At 37.3% G+C, this 19,815-nt stretch overlaps 1 protein-coding gene and 1 long non-coding RNA gene across 6 annotated transcripts in view; one reads left to right on the forward strand and one right to left on the reverse strand.

The window, feature by feature from the left end:
- The window catches only part of TMEM200A (transmembrane protein 200A), an 82,048-nt gene that overhangs the window by 48,486 nt on the left and 13,747 nt on the right, over positions 1–19,815 (forward strand). The window contains exon 1 of one of the 4 annotated variants that reach the window (XM_063621981.1): positions 11,376–11,645. The exons of the other annotated variants lie outside the window; for them this stretch is intronic. The gene's annotated coding sequence lies outside the window, so the exon portion shown is untranslated. Of the gene's footprint in view, positions 1–11,375; positions 11,646–19,815 lie in introns of those variants that run through there. 4 annotated transcript variants of the gene reach the window in all.
- LOC134733214 (uncharacterized) overlaps positions 16,604–19,815 on the reverse strand; it is a 101,249-nt gene continuing 98,037 nt past the window's right edge. For both annotated transcript variants that reach the window (XR_010116737.1, XR_010116738.1), the window contains one exon: positions 16,604–16,844. This is a non-coding gene — a long non-coding RNA (uncharacterized lncRNA). The remainder of the gene's footprint in view (positions 16,845–19,815) is intronic.

The raw sequence follows: 19,815 nt of genomic DNA on the forward strand, positions 1-19,815 counted from the left end.
CCAGGATTAATTATAGTGAATCTCAGTATGATTTTTGAGGCAGTTATTCTCTATGGAATAATATGGCCTTATGTATGAAAGGCTCTTCCTTTCTGTCTCTCAGTTTTGTTTTGTTTTTTTAATGAAAACCCACTGTTTAAGTAAAAACAATGAATCATGTTCTTGAAGTATATTGCAATCTTTAAATATCAGAAAAGTATGAGAAGTTAATTTTTAGTTTTTAGAAGATCTATGGTATTTATTGCAGTTTGTATGACTCTAACAGCAAAATTGCACACTACTCTAACAGCAAAATTGCACACTACATTTCTTTAAAATAAAATGCTGGATTGAATATCATATATTTTGAAACTAAAGTGAATGTGTTTAAGTTATGGAATTGAGCCTTAACTTGTCTCCTGGGTAGACTTTTGAGTGTTCCTGTGATCAGTTTCTTTGTGAGTTTTCTGTGAGTGGGAATTCCCTGTGTGATCTGGCTGATTTAGGAAGGGGCTGAAGACCAACCTCATCGCTTTGGCGTCGCTGCTTTGCTCTCATCTTACATATTAGAAACTCTTCAGTAAGAGACAACTAAAGGGCCGACGAAATTCAGATGGACTCAAAATCTGTGGAGTGATACAAGAGCCTTTAACATTAACTTTTTCATTTTTAAATGAAATGTCTAAATCCAGATGATCTCATGGTAATTGTGGGCATTTTCTAGACAGTTTTTATTTAAAGGGAATATATAGCAGTTGCTTAAATGGAAAAAGAACCATGTAAAGAAAAACCTCATATTTCTCTGAAATTGTCCAGTAGTGCTACAAGTCTTTTGGGTGAAAAGATTTCATATGGTATCATAATTTTGTAGTATTTAGAACCCATGTACAAAAATGAGTCATTGCTCCTGTTGAGTGTGGCAGATCCCTTGTTTCAACAAAGCTAAGTGATAATCAGAAAACATCAAGAATTACCACTTCAAAAGCCCAAGTGAAATGTTAATGAACTTATGTCTTAATTCTGAGAAGATTGGATTTAGGGGCATGACCTTCTTTATTTAATTAAGAATGAGTTGTCAGTGTTATCGTAGCTCTAGGAAAGCCACAGTAGACTCTAGACTTGGCTATTGTAGGGAGACTGCAATGCCTTTAGTAGAAGTTTTGGAAAATCAGGCCAGGTGCAGTGGCTCACACCTATAATCCCAGCACTTTGGGATGCTCAGGCAAGTGGATCACCTGAGGTCAGGAGTTTGAGACCAGCCAGGTCAACATGGTGAAACCCAGTCTCTACTAAAAATACATAAATTAGCCAGGCATGGTGATGCGTGCCTGTAATCCCATCTACTCGGAAGGCTGGGGCAGGGGAATCGCTTGAACCCGGGAGGCAGAGGTTGCAGTGAGCCGAGATTGTGCCATTGCATTCCAGCCTGGGCAAGGAGTGAAACTCCATCTCAAAAAAAAAAAAAAAAAAAAAAATCAATATGGCATCTTACATTGACGCTTGAGATTTGTTTTAAACCAGTAGTTGACTGTGTTGGGATGAATGTCTCAGCTTATGGGGTGCTAAGACAAATAAATGCCATTTTTAAAAGAGTTTTTTAAAAATTTTATGCTTACAGAAATTTTGCAAGTATAGTACAAAAAGCTGTTTTCCTAAAACACTTGAAAGTAACTTGCTCTCACCTCCAGGTACCTTAGTGTGCATTTCTTACAGACATTCTTTACATAACTACAACATAACCTTCAAATCCAAAGCACTAACATTGGTATATTACTACCACAGAATTCTCAGATCCCACTTCAGTTTTGCCAGTTTTCCAATAATGCCTTTTATAGCAGAAGGATCCAATCCAAAATCATATGTTGAATTTAGTGGTTGTATCTCTTTACTCTGCTTCAATCTGGAATGTTTCTTCGGTATTTGCTTGACTTTCATAAACTGGAAGGGCCAGTTATTTCATAGAGTGTCTCCTAAGGTTGGTTTGTTTGGTACTTGCTTGTTAGATTCAGGTTTGGCAGGATTATCACAGAAGTCGTGCTGTCTTCTCATTGTGTTGGTTACTGCATTTCAGTTTGTCCCATAATAATGATGTTCACTTTGGTCACTTGATTAGGCATGTCTGCCACTGTAAAACTGCATATTATTTTCCATTTTTAATTACTGTTTTTTGTAAGGGGGTACATTGAATGGATGTAAATATCTTGTTCCTTATTAAAGTATCAGTGTATACGTTTGTTTATATTATTATGGCCTCGTAGTTAATAGATTAAAATCTGACACTGTCATTATTTCTTTTGATGCTCAGTTATCCCATATTTGACCAGTGGAAGCTCATTCAAGCCTTTTTGACGTACCCCATCATTCTTTGAACGTTTCCTTGCCTTTTTTTTTTTTTTTTTTTTGGCACTAATCGTTGTGAGCTCATCTTGTCCTTTTCCTGCTCTAGCTCTGAAATTAGCTACTTCTCCCAGAAGCCTGATTTTTTTTTTTTTTTTTTTTAGTGGAAAATGGTATTTAGAAACCAAAGTCTGAATGATGGGTGTGCTTATTGCTATCTGGGTATTGCTGCCACTCACAGGCCCTTTCTGTGTAAACAGTCTCTCTTCCCTGCAGCCCTTGCCTCACTCTGCCCCACAGGGACTCCTGCCTCTCACTGTCAGTGCTGATTCCCTGCATGGCTGTGCTCTGCATTGCCACTCCTTATCCACTTTGCCCCTCCCACAGGGAGTCCCATCTCAGCTCTCTCAGATTCTAACACCTTGTGCTGGCCCACAGCCCCATATGAAGTGCTCCTCTCTTGGCTTGGGCTCTGAAACTCTGTGCTTAGACACCCCACTCCCCTTCCTGTGGAGATACCCTCTTTACCCAGCTCAGACTTGAATACCCCACTGGGGCTACCACCCCTTTGAGTGACTATCCTTCTCATGCTAGCCAAGCCCTAGCACCCCACTTTTGGTCACCAGGAATCCTCTGCTCTGCTGTGGATTCCTGCTGTCTTCACCCCCTTCGAATGCTTTAGGGATGAACTGTTGCTCAATGCTAGTTTGGAAGGTTGACTTAGAAGTTACCTAATGGTTTGCCAAATACAAAACATCTGTGATCATATTCTGAAACCAAGATTCTGGAACACATAATTGAAGAGAAATTATTTCTTAAATGCCCTCATATCAATTTATTTTTTAATGTGAAGATACATATTTTAATAAGGCAAAACTGATGTCTGATTAATTCTGCATTCAGTGAGAAATGAATGTATATTTATAACATATCTTCTGCAAAATATGTATGTACAATAAATTACTTAGGAGTAAGTTGTCTTCAGAGGATTTTGTGTCCAAAGTAATTCATGATGGAAACTTCAGAATCAAGTGCCAGCAGTTTCTCATTTACCTTGCATCATATCTGTGGTCTTTTAAACAGAACAAAAGTGTAAGGTTGCTCTGATTCTACACATGGAATCTATACTGATAATCCCAAGTTTGTATTCTAGCCCAGATCTTGCCCCTGGAACTGCCTGTGAAGCCCTCTACTTTGGATTGCTCTTTTGTCTCAATTGTGTTGTGTTAAAACTTTGTCATTGAGATGCCTGTGAGATATCAAAACAGATGTCAAGTAGGCATCCCCAGGCTTCATGCACCTGTAGCCAGTGTCTGTGTGACATCTGCATTTTGATGTCTCACAGGCATTTCAGACTCGCATGCCCACTCCTGAACTCATGATTCCCAATACTGACTGCTCTCCTCAGGCCAAATCTTCTTCCTACTCTCAGTCTTCCCTATGTCAATAAATGGCACAGCCATCCCCCCAGCTAGAGATCTGGAAATTCCTTTGATTTTTGTCCTTCACCTGCTATGTGGTGCGTCCTGTCTTCTGTTCCTTTCAGCATCTCCTATCACAACCCTAGTCCAAGCCACCAACATCCCTCACCTGGTCTACTTCTTGCTTCCATTCTTGCCACTTTGGGATTAATTATCCTCACAGCTGCCAAAGTGATATCTGCATATCAGATTGTGTCACAATCCAGCTTAAACACACTTAACAAATCACACACTTTTTATCTAGGCTGCATGACGAGCCCCTCAGCCACTTTGGTCCTCTTTCTGTTCCCAGAACATATCAAACTTTTTACTGCTTTAGAGCTTTTGAACATTATGTGCTTAGAATATCATTATCTTCCCTCTTCCAAATAGGAGTTTTAAATTCTCACACTGGAATTAAAAGCTAACTGATGTATATGATTTGGGGACTAATTTCTGTTAGAGTATTATTTATTTTTTACTTGAAGGAGAATCTCTTTGGCAATATGGAATAATTGTTAAACTTAATTTACTATTAAGAAAACAACAAAACCTGCTTCTCACTGTTCTCAAAACAAAAGTCTTAATAAAAATGAATGTAATTATGACATTGAAAATATAAAAAGAGGCCAGCCACGGTGGCTTACACCCATAATCCCAGCACTTTGGGAGCCTGAAGTGGGTGGATCACTTGAGGTCAGGAGTTTGAGACCAGCCTGGCCAACATGGTGAAACCCCATCTCTACTAAAAATACAAAAATTAGCTGGGCGTGGTGTTGGGCGCCTGTAATCCCAGCTACTGGGGAGGCTGAGGCAGGAGAATCGCTTGAACCCAGGAAGTGGAGGTTGCAGTAAGCTGAGATCGCCCTGCTGCACTCTAGCCTGGGCAACAGAGCAAGACTCCATCTCAAAAAAAAAAAAAGCTGCAATATCTAGAAAATATTAGGATATGAAACACTTTAAAACTCTGGAAGAAGAGGGAACCTAAAGTGTTGTTACCAAATTATTACTAGTTTAATTTTCAAATGACTCATTCTAGTAAAGATGAATTTTCATTAAGAGTGCTTGTAAATACTGTAATAATTTGTCACATATCTATAATTCAGTACAAGAATGTATGCATGGTCTCTCTTGAAATTCACAACCTCATGAGCACAGAATAGTTCAATGACTCCTGTAACATCATTTGGCCAAGTCCAGTTCTCTGGATTCCACCTTCATTCAATAAATGTCACTTGAAGCATACTATGTGTCAGGCACTATGCTAGGAACTTGTGAACAAAAATGTTCCCTTTATAATCTAGTGGAGGAGACACATCATAAACAAGTAAACCAGCAAATATGTATGTATGGTTTGAGGGCTGTTTTTCTTTGCTCTGCACAGACTGTTTTTATGGGGCCAGCACCATACTGAACTTCCAAACCCACCTTTGGATATGAAATGGAAAGGAAGAGTCGGAGGCTCCTTAGCATATTCATTCATAGGAGGTCAAGTATTTGGTTCAGCATGAAATATTTTATTGTTTTGTAGATAATCTACCCCTGGGGACTGAAAGCTCATCCCTACCACCCTATGTGGAATGCAATTCAATGGAATGGAAGGACTTGCAGAATTATCCTCAAGGGAAGCAGAAGGAAAGGGGTTGCTCTGAGGAACAGAGGCCAACCAGGGAGTTAGGGACCATTAGGGGCTGGAAAGAAGAAAGGTTCGACCTCAAAGAGAGGGTGTTTCTTTTCCTACTGAGCACATAATAAGGTACTAAGGACGGGAGGATTTGGGAGAATGAGCAGAAGGTTCCTGTGTACCCTGTGATAAAATTCAAACCTGGAGGGACACATCCTTTAATATGTTCTCCTCACTTTCGTGTGCTTGACTTGCCAATAACAAGCTTCATTATTAATGAATTGCACCATTCCTTGGTGAAGAAATCAGCTCTATATAATGAAAACAAAACTATTTACCAGTACTTAGAAAAAGAGCTGAAGTCTCCATAACATGGCAGATCCTTACATTTTGAAAGGATGTGGGGGTCTCTTTGAGCCCTACTTTCGTCGTTTACTAAATTATGAGAAATCTATCCACCCCTCCCATGCTCATGAGATATCCTTCCTCTACCCACATGTCATGAAACCCTCCTTTTCCTGCTGCCACTAGACAGTTATTGAAGGGTGTCTGAGGTTGCGCCCAAACCTAAAAGAAAAATCTGTGATATGATGTGTAGCTGAATTATTGTGCTATGTGTATGTAAGGAAGTGTCACAGTATGCAAGCATCATTAGTGAAAATTCATTATCTGTGTTGAAACAAGTCATTTGAAAATCAAACTAGTAATGTATTTGGTAACAATGATACTTTGAATTCTTTCTTCTTTCAGGGTTTCAAAGTGTTTTATATACCAAATATTTTCTAAATATTGTGGCTTTTTTTCTTTTTATCATTAAAATGATAAATGTCATAATTACATTGATTTTTATTAAGATTTTTTATTTTGGAAGCAGTTGGAGGCAGGCCTTTTCTTGTTGTTTTATTAATAGTATATTGAATTTAACAATTACTTTATACTAAATGCTACCACAGTTCCTCTTCGTTATCAAATAAATGATGCTGTAAGAGAACAGAAATTAGTCCTAAATTATACTCATCAGCCAGCATTTGATTCTAGTGTGAAGATTCAGAGATTGTATTTCACTAAGAAAAACAACATTATTATGATTCATAGTCACTAAGCCTCATGCTTATTAGTGGATTAAATTTTTAGTTTTGATTATAGGATTGATTTCTCTCTCTCTCTCTCTCTCTCTGTGTGTGTGTGTGTGTGTGTGTGTATGTGTGTCTAAACATATAGTCAATTAACAGCAAATCTCTAGGAATGTAAGAACCAATAACATATTCAAAACTAAACTCTTTCCTCAAACAGCTTCTTTTCATTTGTTCTTATTCCAGTAAAAGGTGCCATCATCCATCCAATTGCTCAAGCCAGCAACTGGGCATCATCTTGATAGCTGCTCATCTTTACTGACCAGTGTCAAGGTCTTTGTATTCTGTCTTCTAAATAGCTGTCTGTTCTGTCTACTCTGTTCACCCTAGTGACTGCCACCCTGGTTCAAGCTGCTGTCATCTCTTTCCTGAGTTACTGTAGGGGCTTCTTCCTTCCTACATCTATTTTTTGCCCCTTTCCATACAGCAGCATGAATATTATAAAAATGCAAATCTGATCCTGTTCTATCTCTGCTAGAAGAGATAATCGTGGTGTCTCCTAAGACAGAGTTCAGACTCCTTAATATGATCTATGAAATCTCAGATGGTCTTGCCCTGCTATCTTTTAACTCACCTCCCTGCCCAAGCCACATTGTTTTTCATTCATTTCTTTGAAACCAGGTACTCCAGTATTTGAGACTTGGCACATGCTAGTCTTCTCTCCCTTCCCTGCACTATCTCGGTTTCAAGTCACTTCCTCAAACTGCCTTCTAAAACCTTCCAGACTAAGATTGCCCACCTTTGATATTCACTTCCATACCATGTTACATTTTCTCTTTTTAATACATATGTATAATTATTTGTTTAATTTCTATCTTTCCACTCAAGATTTAGATCTAAGAAGGTGAGGATCAAGTCTGAGTTGTTCATCATTTTATCCCTGGGTCCCTGGCAGAGTGATTGACACATAGTAGATGCTAATTAAATACTTCTTAGATGAATGAAAATAAATAAATGCAACAAATGAGTGAGTGAATGAAAGACTGATTTGAATGCCACTCAAACACTTACTTTTGGCATTGAATTATTGTGACAATCTGAGTTTGAAAAAAATAAAATTATGAAAATTTGAGCACAAATGGGTGGTGCTTTTTAAAAGGTAGTTTGAAAATATCAACAGCTTTATCTATCCAAGTTGAAGTTGATTTAGCAATATATAAGTGTGTATAGAAAGAATCTTTTAGGTGGAGAAATTTAAATATACTGGCAAACCCTGAATAAGTGGAAAGGATTCTTTATGAATTCTTTGTATTATATGGAATGTAAAATCTAGAACAGATTTTTCCCCTACTCAAAGGCTACAACATATCTAACAACTCTTTAACCATTTAAAGGCTATCCAGTATCATAACTTTATACTTTATGGACCTTTGCTTATTAAGGATGAAGCAAAACCAGGAAGTAGACACAAAATTTTAAAAACTCCAGTCATTTCTCATTCTTGATCATATGTAGATGAACTTCTTAAGGAAAGACCTTGGCTTTTTGTTTTCAGAGTATTGCACAAAACCATGTCCTGGTTGATATTCATAATCAAACAAGTCAAATAGTTGTCATAAACTCCAACGCATATATGTATACTCAAAGTCTTCACTCCAACTTTACTTGCTCTTAATTTGCACACATCCATAAGCCTGTTTACTTTGTTATCTCATTTCCAGGGCCACAGCAAATTAAAACCCTCGGTCATGAATTGGGCAGGAAAAGACAACTCTGCAGTATTGGCCTAGTGTCCATCCCTTCCTCCTCCAGACTCCTGCAGACCTTCACTAGTGTGAGCACACTAACCACATTCACCTCTTGGCATGATTATGCTTTTAAAAAGTCATTTCTCATTCTTGATCATATATAGATAAGCTTCTTAAGGAAAGACTTTGGCTTTTCACACAGCTGTCAGAGGATTGCACAAAACCATGTCCTGGTTGATATTCATAATCAAAACACACCAAAACAACTCTGAGTCATCAAAAGAAAATCAAATGATGTTTAATATTGTTTGAGGAGACTAGAATGAAGTAGTATTATTTCCATCACAAATAAAGTAAAAAGCTTTTCTTCTAAAGAGATGAATACAAAATTATTACTTTTTTCTAGAGCCACTCACGAACCAGAGAGTGTCCCAGAGCTGAAATGTTATGATTTACTACTTCTAATTCTTAGATGTATGATTTGCAAACCTTTAAAATTCAGTCTAGTTCATAGCAACCTGTGAGGAAGGGAGGGTAAATATTCCCACTTTACGAATAAAAACCTGAAGTCATTGCTTAAATTATTACCTCAAGGTTATTGCTATTAAGGGTGGAGTTGAGATGAGAACTTTTAGTTGGTTTAGAGTACATTTAGCCATGACAGCAATGTAGCATTGTGATAAAACCACAGGCTTTAGAGTCAGAAAGATCTGGGTTTGGGTCCTTCCTTTGGTCACACACTGAGTCACAGTGGGCAATATGCTTAACCTCTTTAGATAAGCGCAATTTCTTTTTATAAAATTAATATATAATATTTTACATATTTCTGGGGGTACATGTGATATTTTGTTATGCATAGAATGTGTAATGATCAACTCAGAATATTTAGGGTATCCATCACCTCAAATTTTTCTCATTTGTATGTATTGGGAACATATCGAGTCCTCTCTTCTAGCTATTTTGAAATGTACAATACATTGTTGTTAACTATAGCTGCCCTACTCTGCTATTGAACATGAGAACTTATTTCTTCTATCTAACTGTGTGTTTATACCTATTAACCAACACTTCTACATACCACCACTCCCCCTCAGTCTCTTCCTAGCCTCTGGAATCCACCATCCTAGTCTCCACCTCAGTGAGATCCAATTTTTTGGCTCCCACATATGAGTGATAGCATGCAATATTTGTCTTTCTGTGCCAGACTTATTTCACTTAACATAATGACCTCCAGTCCCATTCATGTTGCTGCAGATGACATGGTTTTACTATTTTTTGTGGCCAAATACTATTCCATTGTGTGTATATACGATGTTTTCCTTATCTATTCATCTGTTGATGGGACAGTTAGGTTGATTCCATATCTTTGCTATTGTGAATAGTGCTGCAATAAACATGGGAGTACAGGCATCTTTTTGATATACTAATTTCTTTTCCTTTGGATCAATAACCAGTAGTGGGATTGCTGGATCATATGGTATTTTTATTTTTATTTTTTTGAGGAATGTCCATACTGTTTCGCATAGTGGATGTACTAATTTACATTCTTGCTGACAGTGTATAGGACTTCCCTTTTCTCTGCAGCCTCTCCAGCATTCATTATTTTTTGTCTAGATGCGGGAAGTTTCTGATCAGTTATTAGTCATGTGATATAAACACATATCAATGTGACAAAGTATGAACTAGAGCTACAAGAGGGAATCTTTGTGGAATCAAGTAATTGAATTTCCTTTGGCTCCTGACGCCAGAGCATCAGGAATTAAACCGAAAACATTTACTCAGTAACACCACTTGTCTTAGTCTGTTCTTGCTCCTATAACAAAATACCACAGACTAATTTATGAACAACAGAAATTTATTTTTCATAGCTCTGGAGGCTGGGAGACTCCGAGATCAAGGCCAGCAGTTTCAGTGTCTGGTGAAAGCTGCTCTCAGCTTCCAAGATGGTGCCACACATGGTGGGAGGTGGTGCTACACATGGTGGGAGGTGGTGCTACACATGGTGGAAGGTGGTGCTACACATGGTGGAAGGTAGAAAAGCAAAAGGGATGAAGGCTGTATGAAGCTTCTTTTATAAGGACATTAATCCTCTCCATGACAGTGGAGCCCTCATGATCTAATCACCTCCTAAAGGCCTCACTTCTTAGCATTATCACATTGATCATTAACTTTCAACATATGAATTTGAATTTTGGTGGAGGGGACACATTCAGACTATAGCACCACCTCTCTGTATTTTAGTAAGTTGTTTTAATCTCACTTTTATTTCTTTATATATAACATTGGAATAATACTAATACCTACTTGTATCAGTCAGAATAGGTTATGTGCAGTAACAAACAACCCCTAAATATCAGTATTTAAAACAACAAAGATGAATTTCTCACTTACTCATGTCCATTGTGATTTGGCCAGTCCCTCTTCCACATTATCCCTACATGAGAACTTGAGTTGATTGACCCATTGCTATCTGGAAGGTTGTTGGTCACCATGGCAAGGGGAAGGAATCATGTCGTGTCACACACTAGCTCTTAAAAGTTTTTCACTGAGAAGAGAGGAACATGTCTCCACTCACATTTTTCTGACCAAAGTAAGTCACCTCTCTATGCCTAACTTCATGGAGTTGGGAAATTGCAATTAAACAATGGACCTCCGGGAATATGTGATTTCAGTTGGCACTTTCATCTTAAATATATCATTCTGGCCTATGAGCCCCTCTGGAGTAAAGATTCTAACATTCTTCAGCCTTGGGTCTTTAGTTCCCAGCAATGTCTCCAAGTAACAGTAAGTGAAGAACAGACTGAGTGAACAACAAAAAACGTTGTCCCATTTAAAGGAATTCTAGGCATAGGGAGAGCACAAGGGAACCTTTTCTCAGTGCAGGGCCCCCTGAAATCCCACGCTTGTTGTCTTTCCCTTCCTACTCATTTCTTCTTCCATCCTTCATGGCCAGGCTGTGACCACTGGGCAAGCACCAAGGAGTCTCCCTGATCCTAGAGGACATGCTGGAGACTGCTGCCTCAAGTCATGTTTCTCTAGTAACAGCATTCCTTTCCCCACCTCCTTCCACCTTCCAAAAAGAATCTTTCTTGTTTTAGAAAGTCCCCTCCCCTTCTGTTTCTTCTGAGTAGAGGCTGCATCTGTGCCAGAAATTCTTTGAGCTCAGTGGCTCTCAAACCTCAGCAGGCATCAGAATCACCTGGAGGACTTATGAAACCAGTTTGCTGGGCTCGCTTGGTCCAGCGCTTCTGATTCAGTAGGGAGAAGTGGAACCATGAATTTGCATTCCCGACAAGCTCACAGGTTATACCAGTGTTGCTGGCCCGAGGATCGTATTTTGGGCAGCGTTACTCCATCTGAACTCTTCTTGTTCTCTTATTACCTCCTTACGTCCCAAGACTTGCGGATGTTAGTTTATTCTCAGGTACTGGTTTTACTTAGATATTTTTGTTTGTTTTTTAAATTGAAATTGTATGTATTTAAGGCGCATAGCATGATGTTTTGATATACACGGTAAACTGATTACTATAGTCAAGCTAATTAACCCATCCATTTCTTCACAGTTACCTTTGTGTGTGTGTGTGTGTGTGTGTGTGTGCATGTGTACATGTTAAGAACACTTAAGATCTACTCTTAGCAAATTTTAAACATATAACATAGTATTTTTAACTATGTATAGTCCCTTGGTGTACATTACATCTCTAGAACTTACTCTTCTTAACGTAACTAAGACTTTGTACCCTTTGACCATCTCCCATTCCTCCCTTCACCCCTGGTCACCACCATTCTACTCTCTGCTTCTGTGAACTTGATGTTTTTAGATTCCATATAAGTGAGATCATAGAGTATTTTTCTTTTTGTCTGGCTTATTTCACTTAACATAATGTCTTCCAGATTGACTCATGTTGTCACAAATGGGAAGCTTGCTTTCTTTTTAAAAGCTAAGTAATGTTTTATTGTGTGGGTGTGTGTATATATGTATATATACATGTTTATCACATTTTCTTTATTCATGTGTCACTGGACATTTAGGTTGATTCTATATATCTTGGCTATTGTGAATAATGCAGCAATGAAAATGGGAATGCAGATATCTCTTCAACATACTGATAAATACACAGAAGAGAGATTGCTGGATCGTATGGTAGTCCTATTTTTGATTGAGGAAACTTCATACTTTTTAATAATGGCTGTACTAATGTACATCCCTACCAACAGTGTACAAGGGTTCCCTTTTCTCCATATCCTTGCCAGCACTTGTTATCTTTTGTCTTTTTGGTAATAACCTTCCTGAAAGGTGTGAGGAGGTATCTCATTATAGTTTATTTTTTTTTGAGATGGAGTGTCGCTCTGTTGCCCAAGCTGGACGGTAGTGGTGCAATATCGACTCACTGCAACCTCCGTCTCCTGGGTTCAAGTGATTCTCCTGCATCAGCCTCCCAAGCAGCTGAGACTACAAATGCATGCCACCACACTCAGCCAATTTTTGTATTTTTATTAGAGAGGGGTTTCACCATGTTGGCCAGGCTGGTCTCAAACTCCCTACCTGAAGTGATCCACCTGCCTCGGCCTCCCAAAGTGCTAGGATTACAGGCGTAAGCCACCACACACAGCCTTATTGTAGTTTTTAATGTTGCTTTTGAACTGTTGAAATGATCCTAATTATTTCTCCTCGGGATATCATAATACTTGTGTCTTTTATATATCTTCCTGAATGTTGTTTTGATTGTTACGGACTGCAAATTCCAAAACATGGGAACTGTTTTGTACCCGAAGGCCTCAGAGAGGGTTTCCCAATTCAGCATTTAATGCAAGTTGCATATGGTCAAAATAGTGAAGGCATTTGGACCCTTTCAACCAAATATTTAAAAAACTTATATGAGTGTTCTTACTATATTTCTGGTATCTTGCTAATTAGCCAGTTGGCATTTTTGAAATCATTAAAGAGAAGTATTTGTAGAGGATAAGATTAATGTATCTATAATTTTGACATGGAATTTTATCATTTAGTTGACTAAGCTAGAAATTCATAGTTGTAGCTCTCAAATTGAACTTGGCATAACAACAAAGTAATTTGACTTTTTAGAATAAAGATATACGTGACTTTGAAGAAATGAAAGGCTGTATTTTAAGTGGCCTTCTATTTGGGGTAATACTTAATAGATGAGGAAAATTAAAATTATATTTAGTTAGACCATGGAGTGAGCTCTTTTTCAGATGGCTTATCTGGGTGTTTTCTCTATGTATATCTGTTCTCCATGTGCCTCTTGTTACTACAGGGACATTTGTGTTGCTGAGTCAGCAGCTGAATATAGACAGCTGTGTATATTTTGGTATCTATTATTCCAGCCATGTGTACGTGTGAAAAAGTCTCAAATAAATGAGATCGCTTACCACCTTGTCTTTATATTCACTTGACATATTTACTGAACATTTCTTCCTGTCATTAAATGATTTCTTACATTTTAAATGATTACATAGAATTCCTTTATTTGAATACACCCTAATTAGTTGGAAAGTCATTGCTTTAAAATAATTGAAAGAAAAAAAGTACATGTTGCCAAATTACCCCCCCCCAGAAAGGGAGAAAAATATATATACAGATGTTGCTAATAAAAAAACCTTTTGTTAATATTTCCATGTGATACTTTAGGAAGAAAATGAAATTTTAAACCTGCTTAGGTTTGAAAACGTCAGTCAGTTTGGGGTGATAGGGGTCATTTTTTGGTATTCTCTTAGGTTTGGAGACAGATGGTCCAATCTATAGCAATAAAGAGAAAAAACACCAGAAATTATGCCTCCAAATAATAAGATACATAAGAAACTAAATAGATTAAATGTTGCCACCATTACGTGCTGTTTGGAATATTTGAGCTTGATTTACGCATTAGGTGGTATGTGTTTTTGCTTCTGTTTTGAGGTATTTGAATACTTCTCACATACAGTTTTGATAATTTTTTATAGAAGTGAGTTCCTATAAAGGTTATAAGTTGAACTCATTTGGTCCTCACCAACAGTTGCAAGTTATCAAAGGCAGGGCACTGTGCTATGCAGTTCAGAGACGCATTTGATTTCTTTAAATAACATATTTTTAAAATTTTTTCTTTAGCATATTTTTTCCAACTGCATTCTAAATTCATAAAGTCTTCTTTCTTTCTCATCTGTTTTCTCCAAAAATTTTCAATTATGCTTCCTTCTCCTAATCCTTTTTCTGTTAATTTGTGGTATTATGAAGGAGAAATTGTGTGATCTTTAAGCTAAACAGATCTGAATTTGAAAGCTTTCCTTCTGCTTCCTAGCTGTGTGACATTGAACAAATTACAGACGTTTTCTGAGCATCAATGAAATGCAGCAATTTTTCCTCCTGCATTTTTCTGAAACTAAATACAATATATATTGAGTTGCTAAAAACTAAAATCAGGACTCAATAAATGCTAGTTCTCTTCTCATTTCTAATTTTCACTCTTTCTTCTCATTTTTCATACTTTCCCCCAAAGTCTCCAGATGAATAATTTAAAACTTCTTGGCAATTCTTTTGGGAAAGATTTAGGATAAAACTTTTTTCTTTCTTTTTTTCTGGAGTTAATCATTATTAAAAAGTCACCATTTAACTAATATTTACTTTGATCTAAGTAAGGCTGTAGACCTTAGTTAACTTTATTTAATTTCAATTTAACTGAGTCCTGAGATCACCTTTTAAGCAGTAGATAGTCCTCAAATTATGGGAAGAAATTGTTATTCCAGGATCACCAAGGATGGGTGAGGGAGCCGTGATGGTGACTGGTATCTTCATCAAGTAAAACCTAGAGATGTTACCAGTGAATTCTGTCTTTTGCTTGGGAGTTGCTGATAGAAGGTTATGCTTCTTAAGTCTAAACCCCAGCCAGTCCGAATGCATGCAAATCAATTCATGCTATGCTAGTAGCTGTCTTCCCTTGATTTTCCAGGCTGGGAATTCCTCTCTGCCTCTCTGCTTTTCCTCCTCCTTTCTTTGAAAACAGCTTGAGGGTCACCTTCTTTGTGAAACCTCTCCTGCTCTCTCCCTCCCTCTTACTCCATCCCCAGAGTTCTTTTTCTGGCCTTTCTCTGTGCCCCATGAATACTCCCATCCTTGTGCCTAGTAATACTTGCTCGTCTCCCTGATTCTAGACCCTCAGCCCAGTAAGAGCACAGACGATGTTGGATTCAGTGACAGATTCTGGTCATGACTCATGGCAGTGCTCAGCAAGTATCTATTGAATATTTCTGCAGAAATCAATGTTAAACATCACAAGAGTTTAAGATAAAAGTCATGGTTCCCTTGGATAAAGGAGCATAGAATTTTGAAGTTATAATTGGTCTGGATTGAAAACAACATGAGCAGAGCTAAATAAAGTTGAGTTGGAGTCTGCTTTCTAATTATACTAAACTAGAAATTTGAACCAATTATCAACATTGTTCTGGAAGAATTAAGAATGCTATTTGATTTACCTCATTACTTGATTTCATTATCTTATTCAGATTTAGGAAGAAAGGAGAGTCCTCTTCATCACTCAAAAAGTAATACAAAAATAATCCAGACACCCCGTACATATATTAAAGCAAAGGATATTGAAGCCTGAGAAAGCTGAGCAATTACTTCAACTCTCTACAGCATTTTCATTTTGAAGACACAGCCAGTTTGGAAGTAATATAGTGGCTGCAAAGATTGTATAGTCAGAACTTGAGTTGGAAGAGCTGCTAAAACAACCACTTACATACCAATTACCTATCCTCTTGGACCTTAGCTCATCTGTCTAAGGGGATATTGATAACTACTTTTCAGGATTGTTACGAGGATTAAGTGAGCTGGTATGTGAATAAGCCAACAAACATTCCATTAATCTCCAAAAGACTACAAATCTATGGTTTTGCATGAAAGTACAGCAAAGCTAAAAAAAATAGTGTGTTACAGTAAGTTATGTTTGTCTGTGGATCTGATACCATTGAGGATCAAGAAATGTAAACAAATGCTAATTATTTATTTAGAAAGCATAGACATATCAAAAACTCAACACTATTAGTATTTGATTTTGATGAAAAAAATCAAGAAAACTGCGGTTGAAGTAACTTGAATGTAGGGGACTGCTCTCCCTTGTCATAAACTCATTTTAAATAAGCCCCAGGGATTCTAATGCTTTGAAGAAAAGTCAAATGTAAATATTCCTTCTGTAGGTTGAGAGTAGACAGGGAAAAGCCTCCAGTGGCGTAACCCTTGAGTGCCAGGGACAGTGGCCTCTCACTGCCTCGACCGGCTCCAGCCTTAAGGCCTTGATGAAACAGACCCTCGCCCACTGGGATGACTCACGGTCTCTGTAGAAACAGGGCTGTGCAGCACACAAAAGATGAAACAGGATAAACGGAGGGAGTGGAATGGAGATTTAATTTCAATGCATGAAAATTAAATAAAATTCAGTCTTGCTTCATCATCTTTATGAGGAGATGAACGTAAATTAGGTTAAGGAGAAGAATCCTTTCTGGAACCCCAGCTCAGTTTCCCTTCATCACAAGGCTGAAGATCTCTGTCCAGCCTCTGTGGCTGCATGCTTTATGAGAGTAATCATTCTGAAGTCGCAGGATATTCTCAGAAAGAAGCCGTTTCCATCTGTGAATCAAAGTTGTAAGGTTAGAGCAAGCAAAGATCACTGATGAGTTGGCATGAAGGTAGGCAGACATAAACACAATGGGGACTGCGCTTTGGGGAAGGAAAGAAAGGAAGCCATGTCCCTTTTGGAGCCCAGGAGGAGGCTGTCAATAAGTCGGGATGACCCAGGTGCAGAGAAAGTTCATCGATGATGATTAAGGCTTACTTCTCACTTGCTTTACAATGCACAGCATTAGCCTTAAACAGATTCTTGAGTATAAACTTTATAAAGGCAGATAACAATTCTAAATTCATCCTCTATTCTACTTTACACCCAGTAGATTCAGGTGTTGTCCAAGTGGGTAGAATTGTTTTCAGTGTTTCAAGATTATAATGTGTCATAAGTAAGTCTTTCTTTCCTGAACTTCTCATTTAGTCTGGTTGTGATTTTAGCTATTTTCTAGTTGCTCCAGTCCTGCATTTTTGCCTCGAAGGCTACACTCCACCTGTTTTAAATTAGCAAGCGCACCTAATAACTCGAATATGTACCAGATTGGTTTGCCTTTTACGTTCCAGGCTTCAACATCCTTTTTTTGCTCTGTACTTAGAGTTCCAAATTGGAAATGAGATAAAAACAGTACCTGTTCCTTGCATAGGTCAATAATACAGTTACATATAAGTGAGAGTTCTGTTACATATCACCAACAACATTCTGTATGTTTGCCATAAACAGGATCTATTTCTGTTCTAAAAACTCAGAAATATCATGTGAACATTTTTCATTTTAGTGTATATTAATCCTTTTAAATATCTGTATAATATTCCATTATATGGAGGCGGCATGATTGACTTAACCAATTTTCTGTTGCTGAGCATTTAAGTGGATTCTAAGTTGTTGCCATTACTATTGTGCTGCAATGAATATCTTTATACATAGTTTCATGTATTCTTGGGCAAATCTTTTGAAAGGAGAATTCATAGAAGGGAAATTGGCAGTCAGCAGGCAGGGGGTGGCAAAGGGAATGGACATTTCAATTTTTGAAAGTCTCATGTTACCCTCAAGAAAAGTACCAATTTGTCCTCTCATTGACAGGTTATTAGAACTTCTTCCCTTATACCTCACCAGTAATGGTCATAATCAATCTTTTTGTGTTTTTTTTTTTTTTCATTTTTGCCAATTAGTAAGTGAAGTTAATATTTTCACTTTTGAGATTACCTTAGTTTGCATTTCTTTGCTCATTCTTCTTTTCATTTGTTAACAGAACATTTATGTTTTATTCTTCTGTGAATCAACTATCAAAGTTTTCTACCCACTTTTCTCTTGGCTTGCTATCTCTAACAGGACATTGCAGAGGAAACAAACCATTAAAAAGTGTAGAAGATACTTGAAGCTAAAAATATCTGAGGCATAATTCCAAATTACACTATCCTTGTAGAAAGTGGTAGTATGTATGTATGGTGTTTTTACAAACGTGGTTTTATCTTGTTATTGTTATCTTAGGCCTCTCTTGAACTCATTTTTACTGCTAAGCATTCTTTCTGATTTTTGTTATATTCCTGACATCTTAGGCAATTAATCATTCTTCTCAATTTTTTCCTTCAGCTCATATGTTCAGTAGATAATTCAGCAATCTCAAAAATCCCAGGCACAAAATTTCTGTCCTTAGATACATGTGTTTTTTCAAAGAAGAGATTGTTTTTAATAAGTAAGGACATTTAAAAAGGTATATGGGAATTCTTATTCATGCATTCAGATATTTAATATTGTCATTAATCCATAATTTTCTTCCCCAGTACAACTTTCTCCTTCTCTTCCTATACTTTATCCTCCACCTTTTCCTTTTTTCTTCTCTTTGCCCTTTCTCTGCTCCTTCATTTCACTTTCTCTGTTTTACTCTCTAGTAGAGAGCTTTCTCTCTGACAGCCACTCTGAACCAATTAATTTTGTCTTCTAGAATTCTAGGTGAAAACTCTTAATAAAGCAGGCACTGATTGATTGATACTTCAGTGGTGAAACAATAGGTGTGCCCATTAAATTCAGGAGCGAAACCAGGATGTACACCTTCATCCCAGTTGTGTTTACCTTTGCTCTGGAGGCACTAAGTGATACAGTTAGAAAATAGCAATTGTAGGTTTTAAAATTAGGAAAAGGAAGGCAAACAATACTATGTCAAGATGATATAATTGTATTTCTAGAACACCTGAGAGAATGAACTGGAAACTGTTTTTCTTAAACAGCTAGCAAGTTTAGTAAGGTGGTTTAGTACAAAATCAATGCACAAAAATCAGTAGCCTTCCTACATTCAAACAACTACTTGAAGATAGAAATGAGAGTAAAAGAAATATACAATACCATTTGTATTGTATACCAATATACAATAGAAACTCAATGACAAAGTACCCAGGAAATAAGAAGTAACAAGAAATGAGAAAGGTCTATGTTAAAAAAAAAAAAAAAAACTATGGCATAAAACTTATTTTTAGATAAAATGCTACAGCAATGTAACAACACCAATTTTCCATATATTTATGTATAGATTTAGCATGATTCCATAAAAATTACTAACTGGATTAAAAAAATCAAATTATAAAGTTCATGTGCAACATAAAATGTGTAAGAACAGACTAGAATCTTTTGACAAAGAAAAATAATGAGGCCAGGAGCAGTGGCTCATGCCTGTAATCCCAGCACTTTGGAAGGCCGAGGTGGGTGGATCACCTGAGGTCAGGAGTTCGAGATCAGCCTGGCCAACATGGTGAAACCCCATCTCTACTAAAAATACAAAAATTAACCAGGCATGGTGGCATGCGCCTGTAATCCCAGCTACTCAGGAGACTGAGGCAGGAGAATCACAGAATGACAACTCTTAATATTGACCCAAATACATACTGGATTTGGTATATAGTACAAATATGTGAAATTGATATGTAATGTAGGTAGTGTTTCAAACCAAGGGAAGAGAGATTGTTTACCTGTAAACAATAGTTAGAT

The sequence above is a fragment of the Symphalangus syndactylus genome, chromosome 2, assembly GCF_028878055.3.
Source record: "Symphalangus syndactylus isolate Jambi chromosome 2, NHGRI_mSymSyn1-v2.1_pri, whole genome shotgun sequence".
Taxonomy (NCBI): Eukaryota; Metazoa; Chordata; class Mammalia; order Primates; family Hylobatidae; genus Symphalangus; species Symphalangus syndactylus.